This window comes from Myodes glareolus, chromosome 4, assembly GCF_982192425.1.
Source record: "Myodes glareolus chromosome 4, mMyoGla1.1, whole genome shotgun sequence".
Lineage (NCBI taxonomy): Eukaryota > Metazoa > Chordata > Mammalia > Rodentia > Cricetidae > Myodes > Myodes glareolus.
This window is the reverse complement of record NC_142029.1, coordinates 101037008-101062174: the sequence shown is the minus strand read 5'-3', so window position 1 is coordinate 101062174 and position 25167 is coordinate 101037008. Positions and strand designations below refer to the sequence as shown.

General features: G+C 44.0%; 1 long non-coding RNA gene across 1 annotated transcript; it reads right to left on the bottom strand.

Annotated features, from left to right (window-relative positions):
• Positions 1–6334: 6334 nt before the first annotated feature.
• Positions 6335–12852, bottom strand: LOC125408372 (uncharacterized). Its single transcript, XR_007234445.3, has 3 exons — positions 12581–12852; positions 10127–10176; positions 6335–6567 (listed from the first exon to the last, which is right to left on the bottom strand). It is a non-coding gene; the product is annotated as an uncharacterized LOC125408372 (long non-coding RNA).
• Positions 12853–25167: the final 12315 nt, after the last annotated feature.

Sequence of the window (25167 nt, the reverse complement as noted above, 5' to 3'; positions counted from 1 at the left end):
GTGTGTGTGTGTGTGTGTGTGTGTGTGTGTGTGTGTGTGTGTGTGTTTATCTGAGACAGGGGTTCACCTAGCCCAGGCTGAACTTAAACTAGCTTTGTAGGAAGAGATGACTGATGACTAGGAACTCCTGATCTCTGAGCCTCTACATCCAGAATGTTGTGATTATTTGCATACGTCACCATGCTGGGCCCGAATTAATTACACAAAAGAAATCTCAAACTCTTAATTCTTTGTTGGAAAGATGAAACACATTAGTATTCAAGGAAGATGTTTGCTCAGAAACAAGGCTCTTCTGTGGGACCATCTTAAAAGGTTTTGGTGATGAATTAGGAGAAAATTGGGTAAGAGATGGAATTTTTGTGAAAGTTTACATACAGGGGGCAGGATTTGGTCATGCTTCCTATCTAATCCTACATCCTGCAAGCTTTAAAAGGGTGTTCTGGGAAGGGCTATGCTGCACAGAGGGCCTGCTGTTGCTGAGTGCCTTGGTGCTTCTGTCACAGACTCCATTGGCTTGAGTTGCCAGAGAAAGTGACTAGAACGCAAGAGCAGGAGACCTTGCTGGATCTAGGGAGCCTTCTCTTAGAGCTGTGGATTCTTCAGAGAGGTTTATCCAACGTAAAGACAATGGACACGAACCTCCTCAGACCCAAGAAAGGTGGGCAAGGAAGAACTTGGCTGCTCATGTTTCAGCCGCAATTGCTGCGGGAGTATCTCCCACTGCCTCAGCCAATAGTCACTGAAGCACAAGCCCACAGTGCGGCAGGGAGCGCCTTCCGCTCCGTCAACCAATAGCCGCTGAAATACCAGCCCACTGGGGCGTGGTATATCTCTTTTAAAAAGAGACACAGATCCCGGATCAGGCCTCTTGGTTCCAGCTGCTCCCGGCTCCTGCTCCAGCGACTAGGCTCCCTACCTGACGGTTTATAGTGCATGTAAGTTTTACCCCCCAAAATAAATAACCCCTTAAAACATAACTGGTGTGGGATTGATTCGCCGATATGCAATAACAACTGGCATAAAAGTGCATTCATTAAATTATCTGACACCTTTCATGCCACATCCTAGGAGCATAAAATGAATATAAGACACATGGTGACATATAAGACTGCCAGCACTTTAGGTCTCTTCTACTTTTCCTGGACAGCAAGTCACCAGGGTTACACCCAAACTGCTTCCTTGACCAGTTTCTTTCTTCCACAGACCCCCAAGTTCTTTAGGTGCTAGGCAGCTGACTTCCACAAACAATTGCTATCTACTTAACTCCTGAATGATGTTACTCAAAAAGTCTGATTACCCTGCCGTCCTCTAGGCTGTTGTCATTCATATCCTGTAAGAAAAACCAGCGAAGGAAACAGTCCTTTCCCTGGAATGCCCAGCCACCGTCTGTCCAGCAAACAGTCTTGGCCCCTTCTCCACTTTCGTTGTTTATTTTGGCTTTGTAAATTTCTCCCAGTAAAGCCCATGAGACTTTGTGGAATTCGTCCTCAAACCATACGTCTTGTTTTAGGACGGACGGTAAGCTCCAAGGGTGCTGTGCCTCAGCTGCCGGATGTCAGCACTGTGGGAAAGTGGGTGACGCTACATGGGATCTCTCTGTCTTCCCTTCTACACCTGCATGTAAAGCCGTGATTATCTCAAAATAAAAATCCTAAATAAAAGCAGGCAAATGTGTCCATCCTGTGCTTTTATTACTATGCCGCTTTCTTCCTTCTGTAATTAGAGCAGTCGGTCAAAGCCCACACAGGACCACCAACTCAGATTCTTTGGCTTCCATTACACAGACAGAGGCAGGTCTATCGGGCCTTCCAGTATGACAATTTTGCTGGTTTAAGGGTAAGCAGTAGGAAAACATGCTATATAGATAAAAGAAGGTGTGAGGATGATAGACAGGCTCATGGCTCAGCACTCATGACTGAGGACAGACTCCTTGCCTTCCTCAGAACACCAATTTTTCAGCAAGAGAGCTCAGCAATGCAGCAGCTCTCGCATCGTGTTCCCTGTGTAGTGGTGAGCAGTATCATGAGTCTCATTTTAGCAGCAGGAAACACTTGCAAGTCTTCCCGTCACTCTCCTTCCCATGCTGCGATGTTTTGCTTGCTGTTCGTTTTTTGAGACGGGGTCACACTGTGCAGCCCTCGCTGGCCTGAAACTTACAGAGATCCTGCTGAGTTTTTGAGACATTCTCTCACTAAACATGGAGTTGACTGATTTGGTCAGTCGGTCTGGTGTGACTCAGCCTTGTTACAGGGGCCAGGGGTCCAACTCAGGTTTCCACACTCCTGCAGAAAGCACTCCACCAATGGAACTAGCTTCCCAACCCCCCACCTAAGGAAATTGTTTTTTATTGACCAAGATCAAGTCACAAGAATCTCCTCATAAATCTCTAGCCAAGGATTGCCACCGATTGTAAATGGAGTCCCAAATGGGGGTGTAGTGAGGAGGAAATGATTATAACTGGTTTGGGGACAAATAGGTAGCGCCCTGCTGGTAAGAGCAGCAACCGGACTTAGGTGTGTGAGCCATTACCCAGGAATCATGGTAAAGGTTCAGGAATGGAGCAGACACTTGGGTAACCAGATATCTGGCAAGCACACACATTTGTAGCCTGCTCCTGAACCTACAGGATGGAACATGATGGTCCAGCCTGTCAATTAGGCCTGGGTATATTCCCCTCTGAAGTGCAAGAGTGAGAGGCTGTCATTGCTGAAACCCAGAGAATTAGCACACCCAGCAGTAGTACAGGCCTAGCTCAAAAGCCGCAGAGGTTATATGTGTTATAAGCTATTCTGTTCTGGAAAGTTGTTTCATTTTGACTTACACGAGGCTATGGTAAAATGAAATAATGTTTATTGTTTGTGGTAGTTTAAATGAGAATGTCACCATAGACTCATTTGTTTAAATGCTTGGTCCTTGGTGGAACTGTTTTGGGGGAATTAGGAGGCATGGCCTTGTGGGAGGAGGTATGTCACTGGGGGTGGGCTTTGAGGTTTAAAAAGTCCATGTCAGGCCCAGTCTCTGTCTCTGTCACTCTGTCTCTGCCCCGCCCGCTCCTTTCAACCTTGTAAGCTCTCAGCTACTGCTCTGGACCATGTCTGCCTGCCTGCTGCCAGATTTACTGCCTTGATGGTTATGGATTCACACCCTGAAGCTGAAAGCAAGTCCTGAATTGAATGCTTTCTTTGGGATATTGCCTTGGTTACAGCGTCTTGCCACAGCAATAGGAAAGTAAGTAAGACAATGATATGTAGAAAAAGACTTTTAAGATAGGGTCTTATCATATAACCTAGGCTAGCTCAAAGCAAATATATATCCAAGGATGACCTTGAATTCCTGAGCATCTTGCCTCAGCCTATCAAGCCCCAAGGTGGCGGGCATAAGTTACTGTGGTGGTTTGCAGGAGAAATATCCCCACAGGCTCAGGTATTTAAGCAAAAGGTCCCCAGGTGGTGGCACTGTTAGGGGACATGGTGGAACTTTGCTGGCAGGAGTGCAGCCCTGGAGCAGGCTTTGAGAGTTTATAGCCTTGCCCACTTCCTGCTCGCCCTCTCCTCTTCCTGTGTGCCATTGTCTCGGTTTCCTGTTCCAGCTCCTGCTGCCTGGTCTCCTCCACCATTATGGCATCTGTAAGCCAAAAAGCCTTTTTCCTTCTGTAAGTTGTTTTCGGTCAAGGTCTTTTATCACACCAAAATACCTAATACAGGGCTGGAGAGATGGCTCAATGGCTAAGAGCACTTGCTTGCTGCTCTTGCAGAAGACCCAGGTTCAGATCCCAGTACCCACATGGGGACACACAACCATCTCTAACTCCATTTCCAGGAAGGACAATGCCCTCTTCTGGCTACCATGGGCACTGTGTGCATGTGGTACACTTACATTCAGGCAGGCAAAACATTCGCATGAGTCACATGCATAAATACATTTTTTTGTTATTTTGTTTTGGTTTTGTCGAGACAGGGTTTCTTGGTAGCTTTGAATCCTGTCTTGAAACTAGCTCTTGTAGACCAGGTTGGCCTTGAACTCACAGAGATCTGCCTGCCTCTGCCTCCCGAGTGCTGGGATTAAAGGAATGTGCCACCACCGTCCAGTGCATAAATACATAAATAAAAACAAAAATCAATAACTGACACAGCCACTCACCATGTTAGGCTAAGAAAAATCTCTTTTTTTTCTTTTTTTTCAAAGTTTATTAAATTATAAAAGTTTCCATTTCCACCCCTCCTCCCAACACCCTCCCACTCCCCCCACTCCCTCTCCATCCCTAAGAGCAGTCAGGGTTTCCTGCCCTGTGGGAAGTTCAAGTTCCTCCCCGCTCCCTCCAGGTCCAGGAAGGTGAGTATCCAAACAGACTGGATCCCAAAAATCCAGTATATGCAGAGGAAACAAGTCCCAGTGTCATTGTCAATGGCTTTTCAGAAAGACTCCGGGCCAGCCACATTCAGAGAATCCGGCCACATTCAGAGAATCTGGTTGGATCACGTGCTCGTTCAGTCCCAGTCCAACTGGCCTGGTTCTAATGGTGAACTCTCATTAGATCAGTACCCTTGTATCAGTGGATGATCGCACCCCTCGCGGTCCTGATTTCCTTTTTCATGTTCTTCCTCCTTCTGCTCCTCATTTGGACCTTGGGGGGCTCAGTCCAGTGCTCCAATGTGGGTCTCCGTCTGTATCGCCATCCATCGTCGGATGAAGGTTCCCTCTGGTCTTGCCTTCTTTGCTCACGTTCTCTTTCCTTCTGCTTCTCGTTTGGACCTAGGGAGTTAAGTCCAGTGTTCCAATGTGGGTCTCTGTCTCTATCTCCATCCATCGCCAGATGAAGGTTCTGGCACTCTTGTCTATTTCCAATCTCCAGGAGGATAACTACATGATTTTCTTCAGGTTCACCTTCTTATTTGGCTTCTCTAGGATCACGAATAATAGACTCAAAGACCTTTAATTATGGCTAGAATCCACTTATGAGTGAATACATACCATATTCCTCTTTTTGGGTCTGGCTTACCTCATTCAGTAAAGCATTTTCTATTTCCATCCATTTGCATGCAAAATTCAAGATGTCATTGTTTTTACCGCTGAGTAAAACTCTAATGTGTATATGTTCCACGCCTTCTTTAACCATTCTTCTATTGAGGGGCATCTAGGTTGTTTCCAGGTTCTGGCTATTACAAATAGTGCTGCTATGAACATAGTTGAACAAATGCTTTTGTGGTATGATAGGGCCTCTCTTGGGTATATTCCCAAGAGTGGAATTGCTGGGTCTTGAGGGAGGTTGACTCCCAGTTTCCTGAGAAACTGCCACACTGATTTCCACAGTGGCTGTACAAGTTTGCATTCCCACCAACAATGGATGAGAGTTCCCCACTCTCCACATCCTCTCCAGCATAGGCTATCATTGGTGTTTTTGACTTTAGCTAATCTGACCGGTGTAAAATGGTATCTCATAGTTGTTTTGATTTGCAGTTCCCTGATCGCTAAGGATATTGAGCATGACCTTAAGTGTCTTGTGGCCATTCGAAGTTCTTCTGTTGAGAATTCTCTGTTCAGATCAGAACCCCATTTTTTAATTGGGTTAATTAGAGTTTTAGTGTCTAGTTTCTTGAGTTCTTTGTATATTTTGGAGATTAGGCCTTTATCTGATGAGGGGTTGGTGAAGATCTTCTCCCAGTCAGAAGACCCCAAAAACTCTACCAAAGAACTCCTACAGCTGATAAACACCTTTAGTAATGTGGCAGGATACAAGATCAACTCCAAAAAATCAGTTGCCCTCCTATACACAAAGGATAAAGAAGCAGGGAGGGAAATCAGAGAAACATCACCTTTCACGATAGCCACAAATAGCATAAAATATCTTGGGATAACTCTGACCAAGGAAGTGAAAGACCTATTTGACAAGAACTTTAAGTCTTTGAAGAAAGAAATTGAAGAGGATACCAGAAAATGGAAAGATCTCCCTTGCTCTTGGATTGGGAGGATCAACATAGTAAAAATGGCAATTCTACCAGGAGCAATCTATAGATTCAATGTAATCCCCATCAAAATCCCATTAAACTTCTTCACAGACCTTGAGAGAATAATAATTAATTTTATATGGAAAAACAAAAAACCCAGGATAGCTAAAATAATCTTATATAATAAAGGAACTTCTGGAAGTATAACCATCCCTGACTTCAAACTCTATTACACAGCTACAGTATTGAAAACAGCTTGGTACTGGCATAAGAACAGAGAAGTCGACCTCTGGAATCGAATAGAAGACCCGGATATTAACCCACAAACCTATGAACACTTGATTTTCGACAAGGGGGCTAAAGGTATGCAATGGAAGAAGGAAAACATCTTTTTTAATATTTATTTATTTATTTATTATGTATACAATATTCTGTCTGCATGTATGCCTGCAGAAGAGGGCACCAGACCTTATTACAGATGGTTGTGAGCCACCATGTGGTTGCTGGGAATTGAACTCAGGACCTTTGGAAGAGCCGGCAATGCTCTTAACCACTGAGCCATCTCTCCAGCCCCGAAGGAAAGCATCTTTAGCAAATGGTGCTGGCATAACTGGATGTCAACCTGTAGAAGAATGAAAGTAGATCCATATCTATCACCATGCACAAAAATCAAGTCCAAATGGATTAAAGACCTCAACATTAATCTGACCACTTTGAACCAGATAGAAGAGAAAGTGGGAAGTAGTCTACAAAACACAGGCACAGGAGACCACTTCCTAGGTAGAACCCCAGTAGCACAGACAATAAGAGAATCAATGAATAAATGGGACCTCCTGAAACTGAGAAGCTTCTGTAAAGCAAAGGACACCGTCAGTAAGACGAAAAATCTCTTTTAAATAAGCACATGTATTGTCTGCCTTTCAAATTATTTTTTCCCTAATTATCTAAGAATCTTGTTTGTTTGTTTGTTTGTTTTAATTTACTCCACTTTTCTGGCATAAGCATAACGCCCAGTGGAAAGATCTGGGGGAACAAGATGTATCAGAAGATATGACAACATTCGGAAGTACACAGTAATCCGTAAGTAGTAACGTAAGGGGTGTTGCTGTGTGCTAACTGAGGCAGACTGGCTGGCACTTTCTCTGCTGCCTCCTTGCCTATCATACAGTACGTGACAAATAAGTACTAATTGAATTACTTTTCACATATATGTGTTGCTGGGCTTGTAGATGTGTGTGTAAGTGTGTTTACACATGTATACATGCATATGAGGAACCCAGAGACCAACCTTGGTTGCTCTTCCTCAAGTGTCATCCATCTTGATTTGGGCAGACAGAATTTTCACAAGAACCTGGGGCTCAGAAAATAAGGTAGGCTGCCTGGCCAGTGAGTCATGGAATCTCCTGTCTCTGGCACCCAGTGCTGGGATTATTATCACATACAACTTCACACACACGTGTGTGTGTGTGTGTGTGTGTGTGTATGTGTGTTGTGTGTATATGTATGTATGTATATGTATGTATACACACCACACACACACACACACACACACACACACACACATATTTAAGTCTGTTCTTTGACAATGTGCATCTAAGATATTCGGACCACTCTCACCCCCAGCTGCTCTTACCTCCCTTCCATCCCTATCAGCATCCCCTCTTCCCGATCAATCCCTTCCCCTGATTAATGTCTTTTTGTTTTGTTTTGTGACCCACCATGTTTAACCAGAGCTTGGAACTATCCACTTAAGCTTGATTGGATAACAATGGGTCTATAAGTAACGGCAATGATTTCTCCTCTTCCAGAATCTATCAGCATCCCCCCCCCCACGCCGGAGCCCTTTCCCCATCCAAGCTTGAGTGTTGACAGACCCATTCTTGTACAGTGTGGGTAACTGTAGGTGTTGTGGGAACATGATTGCCGTGCCTGTATCCTGCCTAAAAGGTGGCATCTTACAGCCTTTCTCCTGTTTTCAGGCTCTTAACTTCTTCCCATCCCCTCTTCTGCAATCATCCTCGAGCCTTAGAGGGAATGGTGTAAATGTCTTCTTTGTAGCTAAGCATTCAACCATAACTTATTCTCAGCACCCAGAGCCGCCATGAACTTCTGAATTTACCTCTGAGCAATAGAAAAGGAGGCATCTCTGATAGAGTCATCTGGAAGAAGGAACCTGAGTTTAGGAAATATCTCCATTAGATTGGCCTGTAGGGCATTTTCTTGATTAATTATTGATGTGAGAGGGACCATTGTGGATAGTGCCAGCCCTGGGCAGGTGGTTCTGAGTTGTATAGAAAACCAAGCTAAGTGAGCCATGGAGAACAAGCTAGTAAAGTCCATTCTTCCATAGTCTCTGCTTCAGTTCCTGCTTCCAGGTTTCTGATTGAGTTCCTGCCCTGACTTTCTTTAATAATGAACTGTAACCTTGGAGTTGATGAAGTAAACTGTGTCCTTCCCAACTTGCTTTTGTTCATGGTCTTTATCACAGCAATAGGAGCCAGACTAATAGGCTGAGGGTAGCATTTTTCTGTGGGTACAAATGTAACTGTTTACCAAGTAATTTGATGCTATGACAGCTTAGGTAAATAATGGTAGTAAGTTTTTACTTAGGGCCTATGACATTCCCAATAATGGGTACTTAACTGAGTTTGCAGTATGAGGCATGAATTTCCATGTGGAGTGGACTGAACAGAGAGAGTGATTGGTTACTCCCGTAACAACCCTGCTGCTATTACACAAGGGTGCACATCTCTCCCTTGGCGGGTCGGTATTGTAGTTCAAAGGATCCACAGCTCAGTAAGACCATAGCTACCTTTCCTCCTCAGTGAGCTCACATAACACCACCAATACTATGAAAGCTAGCCAGCAAGAAGGGAACTTCCAGCTCAGTTACAATTTGACTTCTTTGTGTCTTAGGGCTAAGGCATGTGTTATTTTCAGTAATAAGGTTTTATCATCTAGCTCTTGGGGCAACCAAGAGGATTCGCAGGGGCCTATATTATTTGAGGGCCTTAGGGGCCTTCCTGACCAACAACTTATAAGGAGATGCCCAAACCTGTAATAAAGATTTTTGTTTAATAATCCATAGCTTCTAGATGCAGTACACACACACACACACACACCCATATATATATATATATATATATATATATATATATATATATATATATATATATATATATATACCCTTGCAAGTTATCTTCCTACAAGTTCTTTTTATATTACATATTTTAACTGGGTTATAAGAAAGTATACTTCCAAATGACTACATACATCTTTCTGCTCTATTTATTATCCCCTCTTGCTCCCTTAACTCCCCCATCCTCTAATTCCCTCCCTGCTTAAATTCACCCCAGCCTCCTCTCTCTGTTTTCATATTATCTACATTCTCCTAGCCCCCTCCACTAAGTTATCGCTATCATGACCTCTTTCTGTATTCCTGCTTCTACAGGTATTACAAATTGAACACACAAAATTAGCGATTCCCAGCTGGGACCCACATGTGAAGGGGAATGTGTGGCGCCTGACTTTTGCTTGTGTTTGAGGACCAGACTCGGGTCCTTGTGCTCTGGGGCAAGAACTTTCGGACTGAACTATCTCCTCAGTCCCTGACTGAGTTTAAACATTGCTTGTTTAATACTGCAGCACAGAATTCTTCTTCAGGAGACCCTGAAGAAGAAAAGAGGAGACTGCCATATGCCCCACATGTGTGTTCTGAATGCCACAGGTAATGTCCACCACATAAGTCACTTTCAGACCAACAAATGGCATATGGGCTTGAATCCCCCAGTTCTGGCATGGCCTTCCTCACCTACAGACTAAGGGAAGGAGGAAGCTGGACTATTATTCAGCAGTGAAAATCCTGCGATAAAATTACATCTTCACACCTCTCTCCTCAGAGGAATTTTATTCATGAATGTGAAAAGACCTATAGAATTGTTTTATTTTTAGAATTTTCTTATGATCCCTTGTTTCCATCCCTCTTTTCCTCCTTTCCTGCTTTTTTCCCTTGCCTTTTGCTCTATGTCTTTAGGTTTCCTCTGCTCTCTCTCCAAGCACTTAATCTCTTTCGCATCCCCTGGTATGGCAATTCTTTGAAATGAAAAACAGATTTCAACTTTTATTGAAAGAATTTGGTTTTTTCATAGTTCCCTGGCCTTTACAGAAAATTATTTTCTCACCTTGAATTAATTTTCATAATAATTATCCGAAGATTAGAGGATCCAGATACCTGTAAGTTGAATGTGTTAAGAGAAATTGAATGTTGACCATATTAAAGTTGTTTAAGACTAACATTCATGCTATCTGGCATCTACTCTTTTGAAAACGGCATTTAACTTGATGCCATCTTTGCTGGGAATTCCTACAGTTACAAGAACCATCTGTTTTATGGGCTTCCTTTATCTGTATAGACATTTCCTGTTCTGTTTTCTCCTTCCCTCAAGACAAATTACAACGTATGTGTTATTGGTTTGGGGTTTTATTAGTGAGAAAGAAGAATGCCTTTTTTAAAAAAAAAACTTACATAAATCCAAACATTTGACAAGTGATGGAAGAAAGAAGTAAGTCATGCGCTATTGGCCCTAAATTAGACTGGCAAGTTTGTGCTTATCTGTCTGACTGACTTGACTTTAAATGAAAATGTGGAGTGATGTTTCATTTGTATTTTAATAAATAAAGCTTGCCTGAAGATCAGAACGCAAAACAGCCACACCAGTCAGCCATACAGGCCAGGCAGTGGTGCACGCCTTTAATCTCAGCACCGGAGAGGAATGTAGGGTGGGATAAGACAGGAGTTCGCTGTCTTTTAGTCTGAAGATTCCATAGAGGTATGACCTCTCTAATGGCTTGGCTACTTTGCTTTTCCGATCTTCAGGTTGAACACCAATATCTGTCTCTGGATTTTTATTATTCGTGCTACAAAAATGTCTCCCCACTTAACTAATTTAAAATTAGTTTCTCAAAAATTTGTCAAAACCCAGTTCTCTTGTGTTCAGTTAATGTGTGTATACTGTGTAATCATGGGTCCATAGGTCTGATGTTGAAAATGCCAGATAAAACCTCAATAGAGCTTCTCAGTGCTGGTACCACATGACTAGAACTATTCATGTGTGCGTGTGTGCATATGTGCGTGTGTGTGTGTGTGAAAGAGAGAGAGAGAGAGAGAGAGAAAACAAGAGAGAGAGAGAGAGTTCAGTCACTGTGACAAAATATCAGAGAAAAATCTATTTAAAATGAGAGGATTTATTTTGGCCCAGTTTTCCAAGGTATACTAGTCTGTGGTTGGCTGGCTCTATTGCTTTTGGTCTAAGAATAGTGTTTCTCAACCTTCCTAATGCTATGACCCTTTAATACAGTTCCTCATGTTGTGGTGACCCCCAACCATAAAATTATTCCATTGCTTCTTCATAACTGCAATTTTGCTACTGTTATGAGTTGTAATGTAAATATCTGATGTGCAGGATATCTGACATGCAACCTTCAGAGGGGTCACGACCCACAGGTTGAGAACCCTTGTCTTGGACTAAAGCAGAATGTCACTGTGGCAAGAGCCTAGTACAGCAAAGCTGCTCATTCACTCATGGTGTCCAGGAGAAGGGGGAGAGAAGGGGAAGGGGGGAGAGTGAGGGAGAAAAAGAAAGAGGAGGAAGAAGAGAAAGAAGAGGAAGAGGGGAGGGAGGGAGGGAGGGGCTCAGTGTTCTCTCCATGGTCATGACATCAGTGATCTCCCACCACTGAAGTGCTCCTCCCAGAGTTTCACCCCATAATGGGAACTTTCCCACACATGAGCCCTTTAGGGGACATTTAAAACATACCCACAGCAGTATAGATTGAGCAGTCCTACTAGGTTGGTACCAAAATGCCACACAATGGGTGACTTCAACAACAGTCTGCTTTCTCACAATTCTGGATACAGGAAGTTCAAAACTAAGGTAGTCAAAGGGTTGGGCATCAGATGCCCACATTTTCACTGTGGGCTCATGGGGTCCATGCTTTGTGCTCCTCAGGGAGAGGTCACTGTCCCCTTCTCTGAGCAATCCTAGGGATCAGGCCATTACTTCTAAGTTCTACATCCAAATACAGCCACTCTGGGGGTTAGGGCTCCAGGAGATAAACGTGTGCATGTGGAGGGGAGTGGGGAGTCCACATTCAGTTCATCACAGTAAGGAATCCTTCCACTCCTTCCATTTGGAACATTGAAAGCCACAAAGGCTGAACAATCTGCCCAAGGTCATTCAGCTGATAAACCACAGCACTGGGGCTGAACCCCAACACCTGGATTCTCAACCACCCTGCCCTGCTGGCTCCCCATCACCTAGGGTGAGTTTCAGACACATAAGCAGCATCAGGCCGACACCCCAGCCCTAGTCAGATCTTAAACCTGCTGTAGAATTATCAAAAATTTGTCATGTCCTATTTTTTCCCTACAATGAACAATTCCTTACTATTATTAGTCAATGACAAATTGGAAAACTAAATTTTAATTTCTACAATATAGCTCTTAAAAGTGCTTGTCTATCTTAATGTAGTTAAAAACTTCCTCCTCTATTTCTAAGTTTCTGTACTTAAATTCTTAAAATAAAACAAGAAAAAAAGCAAGGGTCGGGGACATAGCTCAGTGGTAGAGTACTTACTTGATATGCAGGAGGCCCTGAGGTCAATCTCACACCCACAAGGGAAAGAAAAAAAGAGAGAAATAAATAGGAAGTCTGAAAGCAAAGAACTGCTCGAAAAATAGGCCTAAGACTGGAGGAACTCACCAGAGAAGAGACATTCAGATGCAAATAAGTACACAAAAGATGTTCCACATCATACTCATCTGGGAAATGCAAATGAAAAACAATGAGATGCCACTGTGTGTCTATTAGGAGGGCCGAAACTCAGAACCCTAGTGACAGCAAGAGCTACCGAGTAGCAGGACCAAATAGCAGGACCGCTCAGCTCATTCGCGGCTGGTGGCTGCTGGGAGAGGAAACCGGCGTAGACGCTTTGAAAGACAGTTTGGCAGTTTCCTACAAAACGTATTTCTATTTTTAACCTTAGTGGTTATAAATGTAGTCAGTGGTAATTAAAAAAAAGAAAAAGATTGTATTGCTTTTTGAAGGATTTAGAGCATTTTTAACCCAGTTTTCCATTCAGAGAACTTGAACGTTCTAACTCAGTAAGGCTGCCTTTAGAATTCTTGCTAGTTAATGAAGCCACTTCTGTATCAACTTACCAGCTTTGCTATAATGGAAGCAAATGTGCACCGAGGACAATCTGATTGGTCAAGTGGAAGCAGCCCGGGGTTTTTAATGCATGGAGGTGAGAGTAGCAGTGCATTGTGGGTCAGAGCAAAGACCCTGGAGTCTGGAGAGACTGTGGGCTGCCTGCCGTGTCTCTGAGCAAACATCCAGCCTGACTCTGTTTCCTCATCAGTAGGAGTTTCTGCTCTGTGTGACACTGAGTGAGTCCACAGTAAGTGTGGGTTAAATGGTACCCACCTAAGCGCTCACTAAAAATCAATTTTATTCCAACTTCTGAAGAGAATGTTTTGTTAAATTTTTAAAAAAGAAAGTCGTCCAAATCTCGGGCAGGAAGGAAGCAGCAAGTGTGAGAAGATGAAATGGCGATGTCGTGAGCCCCACATCACACCTGGCCCCGGGGAAACAGCAGAAGCTGTTCTGAGGCAAAACCTCACACCAGCAACAAGACTGCTAGACCACAAAGCTGTGCCCTTAAACCTCAGTTACACACACCCCTGCTGGCTACCGGAGCTAGGAAGAACTCGTGATGGGTTCCAACAGCAACAGATTCTCACCGCACGCTTCCTGTGAACTATAATGTCTGTAGCCTCAGAGGAAGGCACTGTGAGGTGGGACATTTCTCCTTACAATCCCTGTAAAACTAAGCATCCCCCGTGAATTTGAGTGATTAAGTACTACACAAAGATCTATTTTGGCCAACTGAACATAATCTTAGCCCCTTCACATAGACACCTGTACCACGACCTTACCACTGCTACAGATGCAAGCCTATCTCTGTGAATCTGTTGACGTGGCTGGGAAATCTTGCGAGTTAAAGAGCAGAGCCAAGCATAGTTGCTAGATGGCTAGGAGCCAAAAAGAAGAAGGCTTGACGGAGGGCGTGGATAATCCTCCCACTGAGTTCTGTATCCTTCCGACTATTTCCTGAGTAAGACTAGAAGGTGGGGGACCGACTGGCAAGAAACCTTGTAGATACCCAGTCCCAAGCATCACTGCTTCGGATCTATTTCCACTGACCACACATAAAACCCTATTCTGTTCTTCCAACCCCAGGGCTGGCCTGCTTGGCAGGCTTGGCCCTACAAAGGCTGAGCCCTTGGCTCTAGCTATGCTCCTTTCACAGAGGGCAGCAGCAACACTGAGGGATTTTCAGTGTCCCTGCGGGATGCAGACACGGAGGAGCCAGAGCTGCAGAGGAAGGACTGGGTACGTTGGTACACTCACAGCAGCTGGTTTTAAGTGTGGATGACACACCTTATTGACAATGCACAGAAAAAGCTAGAGGCCGCCGAGGTCAAGCAAAAAACCTGTCGCAACTTGGACATCAAAGGCAAATGCAACCTTCTTTCATATAGTCTGGAGAGACTGGTCAGACATGCTGTATCTAAACTATAATTGCAATTAATGAGCTGCTTTGCAAGTAACCTAATTGTATGGGAAATTGTGGCTGACAATAAAAGAGATTGGTAAGTTACATCACCAAAATGCCTATGAATTAGAAATTTTGAGAGGAAAATGAACAAATCAGGTTATACAAAAGAAGAAAACTACAAAGCTTAGGAAGACAGGAACTTGCCCATGGGTAGCTTTTGTAGAACAAATTCCAACTTTTTTCCCCAAGGAATGCATCCGAGCAGATGGACAGATGATGGAGGATATTCTCACATTTTTATGTTTTCTGCTTCAGAATGGGAAACAAAGCTTGGGGTGTATCTCAGGGTTAGAATACTTGCCTAGAGTGCAGATGGCTCTGCAGTGGGATATACATAGGGGTATCAGTCGTCTTTATCAAAGGATGAGGGATTGATTGACATTGGCACCCTTGTACCAACGGGTCTTGCTTTTGTTTGGTTCTGGCTTAAATGTTGACCCTATATTGTTGTCCTAAGGATTAAACCCAGGGCCTCAAGCTTGCTAGGGAAATGTTCTACCACTGAGTTAGGCCTGAAGTCCATAGTCTCTGTTGACCCATTGAGAGCCTTACTTCTGGGTCTTCCCATAACCAGTTTTGTCAGCTACTGTAAGATCCACAACACTGGGGCTAGAGATGCAGCCCAGTGGTAGATTGTGTGGTTAGAACACACAAGGCACTAGAAGATTCTTGCAGAATCTTTATATGTTTCTAGTAAGCTGCATCCTATCATAGGCTTCCACTGAAAGATTGTAGCAACCTATTTCCTTTCGAGTAGCTAAAGAAGAGGTGAGAGGAAGAACCAGGAAAGCAATCCCTGATCTGGACAATCCCCTTCTGTCTCTCCATTTCCATGAGGTAATAAGAAAGGGAAACAGGATTCAGTTAATAAATTAGTCCATCAGGGAAGCCTTACTTTACTAGGCTAGCTCTCTCATTGCCCAAATTTCTCAATACTATGGGCAATAGGGACTATTCACTTACAAACATCAGCATCCGCAGATGTTTAATCATTGCAAGTAATATGGCACAGATCATGCCTGTGGTGGTCACTAATGGACAGTCAGGGTGAGTACTGCCACAGTTTCTGGTACACAATAAATAGTAAAATTTGCTGAATGACTGAATGAATGTTATTATCTTTCCCTACAAGGCTTACAGTTTAGGCTAATACACTTAATGTATTCTCCGCTTCTGCTCTTAATATCATTAACTTTATTTTTAATAAAGCAGTATATGAATAATATAAGCAATATGTGAATAAACGCTCACTGTAAAAATTCAAGTCACACACATGCACACATAAAAGTTATGATTGTAGAAATGTTAAGCATGTTCAATAAAGCTATGTTAATTTTTTATTTAAGTGTGTGTGTTGTATGTGGCCTGCATGTATATACACTGGCTACTTTTATGTCAACTTTACACAAGCTAGCATCATCAGAGAGAAGGGACTTTCAGGTTGAGAAAATGCCTTCCTAAGTTCCAACTGTAGGCAAGCCTGAGGGACAATTTCTTAATTTGTGATTGATGAAGAGCCAGCCCATTATGGGTGGTGCCAACCCTGATCTGATGGTTCTGAGTTCTATAAGAAAGCAGGCTGAGCATGCCATGAGGAGCAAACCAGTAAGTAGCACCCCTCCGTGGCCTCTGCATCAGCTCCCCAATCCAGGTTCTTGTCCTATTTGAACTCCTGTTCTGACTTCCTTTGGTGGTGTGATGTGATTCAGAAGCACAAGTTAAATAAGCCCTTTCCTTCCCAAGTTTATTTGATCCTGGTGTTTCAACACAGCAATAGAAACCCCAACTAAGATAAGATGGAACCAGAAGAGTGAGGTGTTGCTGTGACAGACCTGGCCGTGCTGTTTGTAGGGAGACTGTTGAAGGACTTTAAAACTTCAGGCTATAAATGCCATCAAATGATCAGTGTTTGGTGCGCTTGGAAGATGAGAATGTTGAGGGCAATGCGGAAGAGGGAGGGACATTTAAAGACACTATTGGGGCCATTTGTTATTTTGAATTAAGAGTCTGTGGTTCTGGTTTGCCGGGGCTGAAGAATCAGGTGTGAGTCACAAGATACCACAACCACTGCAGTGAAACCTTGGCTTTGCTGAGACACTCGATGCCGGTCGGCTGGAACTGAGACATTAGAAGTGATTAAGAGGAGACCAACATCGTCGAGGTGAACTCTCCTGGAAAGTGTTTCCTGAGAGTCAGCACACGGAAGCTGTGCTCCAGACACAGCCTAGATTGTACCTTGTGCTGGCCGCTGAACTTGATAATTTAAGAGTCCCCCATGGGGTATGGTCTTGAGGGCCACGAAGGTCATGGAGAGCAGCTGAGCCTGTACTGTGAGAGGCCATCGGTGAAGGTGCAGCCTCAGCAGCAGTTGAAGGCCTGGGATTGAGAGAATCATGCATAGCAGCTGAGGCCTGGCACCATGAAGAGAGCCTAGGAAAGGCATTGGGGAAAGTGCAGCCCCATTGCAGCAGAAGACCTCAGCATTTGGGAGATGCCAGCACCATGGGGGGACCACCAAGAACAGCAGCAGCGTGGAGTGGAGCCTGCCACACCTTAGAAGGCAAGCTGTGTGTGCTTCAGAGAGGGGAACCAGAAGAGTGGCCCAAGCCCTCTGAGGAGCACAGACAATCATGAGCGAATCCCAGACACTAGACATTGAGTTATTTACACTGTAGGAATTTGGTTCTGCTTTGTTCAGATTGTTACCATACCCTGGTTCTTGAAGTTAGAAGGCATTGAATTTAATTTTGATTTTTATAGGAGCTTGCAGCTGAAAGACTTTGAACTTTGAAAATAGATTTTATAATGTTTAAAGAGATTAGATATTTTTAAAGAGGCTGGGGTTTTAGTATGTTTGAATTTGTAAGGACTGTGGGACTTTTACAATTATTTGTGTTTTATATTGTGATATTAATATTAACATGCCATCTTGGAGATAAGTGAGAAAGGGGAGGCTCTGACTGGAAAACCATGTGTTGGAGTGTCAAGTTGCCAAGGGGTCAGTTGTACTGGTTAGTTTTAGGTCAGCTTGACACAAGCTAGAGTCATCAGAGACGGTCTCATTGAGAAAATGCCTCCCTAAGATCTAACTGTAGGCAGACCTGTAGGGCATTTTCTTAGTGATATATGAGAGAGGGCCCAGCCCATTGTGGGTGGTACCATCCCTGGGCTGGGGATACTAAATTTTATAAGAAAGCAGACTGAGCAAGCCATGAGGAGCAAGCCAGTAAGTAGCATTCTTCCATGGCCTCTCCCTCAGCTCCTCACTCCAGGTTCTTGCCCTGCTTGAGTTCCCAACTTCCTTTAATGATAAACTGTGATGTGGAAGTGTAAGTCGAATAAACCCTTTCCATTCCAAGAGGTTTTGATCATGGTGTTTCATCACAACAGTTGTAACCCTAAGTTCACCATATGTGTGCTATGCTCTTGGAGGCCAGAAAAGAGCATCACATCCCCTAGGACTGGAGGTACACATAGTTGTGAACTGCCTTGTAAGTACTGGTAATCAAACCTGGGTCCTATGAAAAAGTAGGCCGTGCACTTAACCACTGAGCCATCTCCCCAGCCTGGAAGCTATTTTAGCTGCTCTTAACTGTTTCCAGTACACGTATGTTGAAGGTTCTTTTTTTGTATTGTCATATATATGTGTGTATATGTGTGTATCTGCAAAGACATATGCTCACATAGTCACGTATTTGTTTTTCCATGCATATGTGTGATTATATAAAGTCCAGACTAATTTAATCCAAGATTAAGAGGCCACAGAAACAATTCTAGTTGCTGTAGGGGGAATTGAAAACAGGTAATGGAAAATAAAAGTGCTAACCGAACTGGCAGAAACTGCTGTAACTGGAGGGCTAGAGGGGAGAAACAGGCTGCTAGGATCTATAAACTCGGGGCCTAGAACCATCTAAGCTAGCTCCCAACCCGTAGCCACGGCCCCTTTGAGGACTGAGCAATCCTGTCATAGGTAACATATCAGATATTTACGTTATGATTCAAAATGATAGAAAATGACAGCTATAAAGTAGCAACAAAAATAATTTATGGTTGGGGTCACCACAACATAAGGTCGCAGTTTTAGGGATGCTGAGAACCACTGATCTAGAGTGACGGCAGCGCTGACAGCATACAGCTGGAACATAGAGGAAAGGCTATCTGGCCGGGGGCGGAGATGTGGTCACAATGCTGTGGATACCATAGGAAGCAGGGAGAAAGGAAGACAAAACCCAGCTCATGGTCAGCAAGATGGCTCAGTTGGTAAAAGCACTGCTACCAAGCCCAATGACCTGAGCTCAAGCCATGAACACATACTGTACAAGAGAAGACCAATTCCTGCAAGCTGTTTTCCTCTGACCTCCACAAATATGCTGTGTTACGCATGTGCATGCTTGTGCATACATGCACAGACACACACACGCATGCACATGTACACACAAGCACAAAGCCACCTATCTTGATTCCTCCATGTTCCCATCTACTGTGTCCCCTGTATCCCTTTGGTCTCTGAAAACAAAGTTCCTAAGAACAGAAGGTGGAGTGAAATAGATTTGAGAACAAGCCGACAAGAGGTCAGCATCGTCAGTTTAAAATAAAACATATAAATAGCACCTTGGCATATGCAATGCTCTAAACTCAGCGCCTACCACTTTTATAGAGATACAAACCCGTTTCAAAACACTCATGCGAGCAGGCTGGAGCCACAGGATAAAGGACACAGCAGGAGAACACAGAGGCAGACGCCATAAGGCAGCAGTAGGTGGAAAAGTTGCAGTCATAGCAAAAGGGCAGACATGCTGGAGAACAGCAGCTCGTGGGGCTGGGTGTGTGTAGGTCTGTTTCAGGAATCAGGCATGCCTGCTCTGCAGAGAATGAGAAGGCAGAAGTATCGGCTGAGAGGACCAAACACTCAGTTAAGAGCTGCAAGAAAATTAGGTCTTGCATAATCACTCATGACTTCTACAAAACTAGGAACTGAAACACAGTGAGGTGATGGGCTGGGTAGCCCACACAGTCTCAAGGTAAGTTATTGTCTCTTTTGCCTCTTGGGGACTTGGGGAAGGAAGTGAATTAAGTTCAGCATCAATGCCTCCTCTTCCTGCCACTGTAAGTACTAAGTAGCTTTACCCAGACAGTGCGACAATGAAGAAGTTCTAACAGGAAGTGCTTTCGATGCCCTGGTTTACGGACAGGGTTAGGCACTTGTCATTTTCATGAAGAAGTCGCCACCGAACATCTTTTCCTTAAAAACACAAGTGACTTTCAGAATCTGATTTAAAATGCCTTTGGTGCAGTAGTGGAGGCTGCAGTGGATCTCAAGTACTTTGATGCACACAAAGAAAAACAGGACACAGTAATGAATAAGCCAGGTACCTCTAGGTGCTCTAGACTTCAAAGGCAATCATGAGTGAGTGCCTTGGGCTGGGAATATGCTTGGTGGTAGATCACTTGCCGAGTACATTCTAGGCCCTCAGTTTAATCCCTAGTACCACAACATAGTGAACAAATTGATTCTGATGCAATGTGATAAACAGAATATCTGTAGCTCAGGAAAGGTGATCAATAATTCCTAAAGGATGACAGCCGAGCACAAGGGGAAGGACAGATATAGTTTCAAAGGTGATATCATAGTGGACATTAAGACAGGATTAACTGTTCCTTCAGCTTTCAGCTCCAGAGTTAAATGTTCAAGGCCAGACCAACCTTGCTTAAAACACCACTACCCTTCCTTAAGGGTTTACACAGAGCCTTTCTTCCCCCATTTACTTCTCATCACCTAATGGAAGACACAGAGACATACACAGAGAGGTGTGCACACAAACATACAGGCACACACAGAGACACTGACATGTACATACACACACAAGTATACACACGAACTCATACAGGCACACATGCCCATACACACAGACAGACACACCTATACACAGGTACATGCACACAGAGACATACACACAACTTTTGTTGGAGAAAAATAATCCACAGTCTATCGATTAATATTATCAGGTCTAGTTTAAGGCCTTCAGAGACTCAGCCTTGAAAACCAATGGTGTGTCCATATATAATTTAGTATTAAACAATGTCATCAGTCCTAAAACTTCTGACTCATTCTACCGTGACGTCTACCGTGAGAGTATCAGACAGCCTACTCTTACCCTTAGAATTAGATTCTCAGTATTTTTCGGAGCTCTGCCTTGCTGGGACTCACATTCAGGCTTGACCCACTGATGGCAACTGTGGGCTGAGCAGGCAGCCTCTCTCTACAGCAGATGCCCTGGGCTAGCTTCAACAAGTTCACGTTCTTACATTTCACCCAATGGCCTTGAGGCTCTTTTTGCTTCCCTATAGGGCACATGCATCGTGAGTGTCTTCTCTACCCCTGTTAGCCAACAAGAGCTCAGGAACTCAGGAAGGCCATTTGAAGGTCTAGTGGTCTGGTTAACCATGAAGAAAAGCAGGTGTTGGGGAATGACTGATCTCCTTACACTGAGCCCAGAAGCTCGTGGCAACAGAAAGCCCGTGTTACAAAGAGGCTCTCATGAGTCCAATCCTGTGTAACAGATGAGTTCCACTCAACAATGCCCTCTACCTTAGCCATGCAGTTGGGAAGGGGATTTTACACCTGTAAGTTAGAGCATCACCATTTAATTGACAGCTATGTGATGTCAATCCTCACTCTCAACTGGACTGAACTGTGGATCACCACAGAAGTCCACCTCCATGTGTGTCTGTGAAGATGTTTCCAGAAAGGTTGAACTGAGGAAGGAAGACCTCCCCTGAATGTGGGTGGCACTGCCTGTGGTCTGGGATCCCAGACTGAATAAAAAGAGAAAGTAAACCAAGCACCAGCTTCCTCTCCGCCTGTTTCCTGACTGTGGGCACAATGCCACCAGATGCCTCAAGACCGTGTTGCTATGACTTAGCTTCCCTGCTGGGCTGTATTCTTAATCTTTGCACCAGAATAAAGACCTAATTCCATAAGTTTCTTCTGTTGAGTATTTAGGCACAGCAACGACAAGCAAAATACAAGTGTCTACTTCATTGGTTTTTAGGTATATTGTTTATTTTTACATGTATTTATTTTATGTGTATAAGTAGTTTGACTGTATGTATACATGTGTGAGCCATGCATGCCTGGTGCCCATGAATTTACTAAGCTAGACTCGGAGATGACAGAGTAAGGATGATCCCATCCAACTCTAGCTTAGTAAATTTACTGGGCTACTTAGAGAAGCATAGGTGACTTCAAGGCAGCTTCATCACCAAAATACCCACCCCAGAATGTGTGAGAACTCGTAAAAGCCACCTACTGGCTTCTCCCTGATGGACTCCACCAGGCCAGCAGGTCAGAGTCTCCTGTCCATAGCAATTGTTACTGCTTATACCACCAGTGCAGGGAGTTTGCAAGTCCTGTCATGCTCAGAAGCTCACCAAACCCTGTGAGTTTTGTTTCCTGAGACTTTGTGTGTGCAGGTGTGGGGGCAGGACAGGTGCATGTGTGTGCACATGCATGTGAAGGCCAAAATACCACCTTGAGTGCCATTCACCAGGAACTATCCACTCTACTTTAGGGACAAGGATTCCCACTGGCTTGAAACTCACCAATTAGACTAGGCTTGCTGACTAGTGAGCCCTGGGCACCCACCATAACTGTGTTCCCAAAGCTGATATTATAAGCACAGCCAGCACATTCATCCCTTTTACAAGGGTTCTGGGGGTTGAACTCTGGTCTTCAATTATTTTACCAGCTGAACCAGCTCCTCCGCGCCGACTGCCTGAGACTGACAAGCCGCCTCCTTTCCTGAACGTAGGAAAGTTTCAGTTTGGAGGAAACTGCGGCACAGTAGAGGACAAGGCTAGACGTGGGACTAGGAAATGTTGCCGTGATCCACAACACATAAATAACACAAAAATAACACATCTGACGGCTCTGCCATGGGAATTGTATTGACATCACAGGTGGAGCCTGTGGGCTCCATCAGAGGTCAAGCAGCACTGGAGAAACCAATGCATTATCAGTTAGCAAGAGCAACCCTGAGGACATTTTCTTCACCATACCAACATCAAACCACGCACAAAACTGGATAGGATGGAGGATGGTCCACTGCACACCTAAAAGATATAGTGTACATGTTCTTTTTTAAGCTTTCGTGTTTTTATTTTTTAAGCTACTTTTGTTAAAACCAACTTCTGCACAATTGGGAAATCTATTCAGGAGGCAGAGACGAAAGGATCACTAACGTCTAGCCAACCTGGGCCACTTAGTGAGACCCTATATCAATAAACAAACAAACAAAAACAAACCCCCAAACAAACAAATACCATATAGCATCATTCCCTCGGCATCAGGTAAATAGTTGTCTCTGCATCTTGCCCCCACTGGAAGGTCTCTGGGGACAATGACATCTCCTATGGCAATAGTGGCTTCCTTTGCAGTTCCTTCTGAAAGACACACCCAAGGATGTTTCACATTAATTTTATTTATTTCTTTTAATTTTATGTGTGTGTGCTTTGTCTTCACGTGTATCTGCATGCGTGTGCATGCAGTGCTTGCAGAGGCTAGCAAAGCACATTGGATCTCTTGGAACTGGAGTTACAGATGCCTCTTAGCCACCATGTGGGTGCCGGGAATCAAATCCAGATCCTCTGCAACAAGTCATCTCTCCAGCTCCTTATTTACAACTAGAAACGATCTACTCTAGAAAAATGAAAAAGTGTCACAAACCCATAAACCGACAGGGTGGTTGTTTATTTTTGTTATCAAAGACTGTTAGCTGGATTTGGAGACACCGTTCAGTTGATAAAGTGCTTGCTTTTAGAGCACAAGCACCTGAGTTAACCCCGCCTCCCAAATCTATGTAAAATAGACAGGGCAATGGAGTGTGCTACTAATCCTAACACTGAGGAGACAGAATGGGCATGTCCATTTAGCTCACTGTAGGGCCCGGGTCTGCCCCTGCTCCTGGGGTTCATCTTGAGGACAGTTTCTGGTCAGCCAACTAAAACATTCTGTCTGTTCCTGTGCTCCCTCTGCCCCATCTGGTGATTAGTTATAGGGCATTGTTTACTCCATCTTTGGTGTGGTAATTTCCCACCTGCCTGGGGGGATGTACGGATTTCCCCAAGTTTAAATAAACACCATTTGGCTGATGCCCTTTCGAATGACCCAGGTCTCTTGTGTGTTCTTTCAATTTCCAGGCCCTTGCCCAACTCGCGTATGGTACAGTGGCACGCGAACTGTACCAAGAGGGTAACACAGAATCGGGTGTTACAGCTCACTAGCTAGCTGGCCTAGCTTCACTGATGGTCTCCAGGCCAACACTGATCTCCAGGACTGTCTCAAATAAAAGGTAGACAGACATCATCAGAGAAATGACACCTGAAATTATTCTGTGGCCTCTACATATATGTGAATGTGCAGATACACACACATACATGCACATGCACACACACACACAAACACACACAACTATGTGTTATATGTAATTGTATCTGTTTGCTTTTATACAACTGGAAACACAGTGGGTTTGTCTGCACCAGTACTGCCGCAGATCCCCCAGTAATACATTGTATCACATAAAAGTAACAGCAGCTAAATATCACTGAGCAGTTGGGAGTTTTCAGTTATGTTGCAAGCCTGTTGGATTATAGTTGTATATGTGGCCCAGTGTTGACTGGAATGATTTCATACAGTACAAGACAGTATTGCTTAGGGTACCTGGAAGGCACAGGTAACTAGAACCTGATGTCTCCTGGGAGTAGTAGGGGTGAGGGGTTAGCCAAAAGTCATTTCCATGAAAAACACAGGATATAGAGAAGCCAGGATCCACAATCCCATACTGATAGCTTCAAAGCATATGATACAGAAGCATCCTTTATATCGGTCACCATCTGGAGTCACAGTTCAAATGATCTCTCATGTAAACCACAGAGGTAGTCCCAGGGAGCTGTTCTGATATCAGAACTACAATGACCTGACACATAGACATGTGTTCAAAACACTGAGCCAAACTGAATGTGTCCCCCAGTGTATCTTCCCCTTCATCAGAGCCCCAAGAAGTTCAGGGCTACTTTAATAGTCCCAACCAAGAGACAGAGAGAAATCCAAGCAGAGCCAGATAGTAGCCTTAAGTTAGGACAAACCTCTAAAATCTCTTCCTTGTGACTATCTTATGAAAATATTTGGACTCATTCAAAAGACTCCTGTAATGACATTGAAAGATTCTGTCAGAGAGGCCTCTGGTAACTTAACCCTGCAAAAAAATCAGCCCTTGCTAGAACTGAATATACCCGGGTGGCCAGAGGACTGTGTTACAGGAAGGGGATCTAGGCAAACAAGAGGGCTTCTCTAGGTGTTGTTCACAGCAGTAATGACTTGCTCAGCATAGACTTGTCAATACAGTATTGGATGGTTTGTTAAATTATATAAAATTGACTTTGTAGGTGATGAGCCTTTTGATTGTTTTTACCCCGTGACTTTTGAATCGCTCTATGTTAAATCAGCAGATTCCGCACTTGTTTTTGAAGGCATTGAAGGCACACA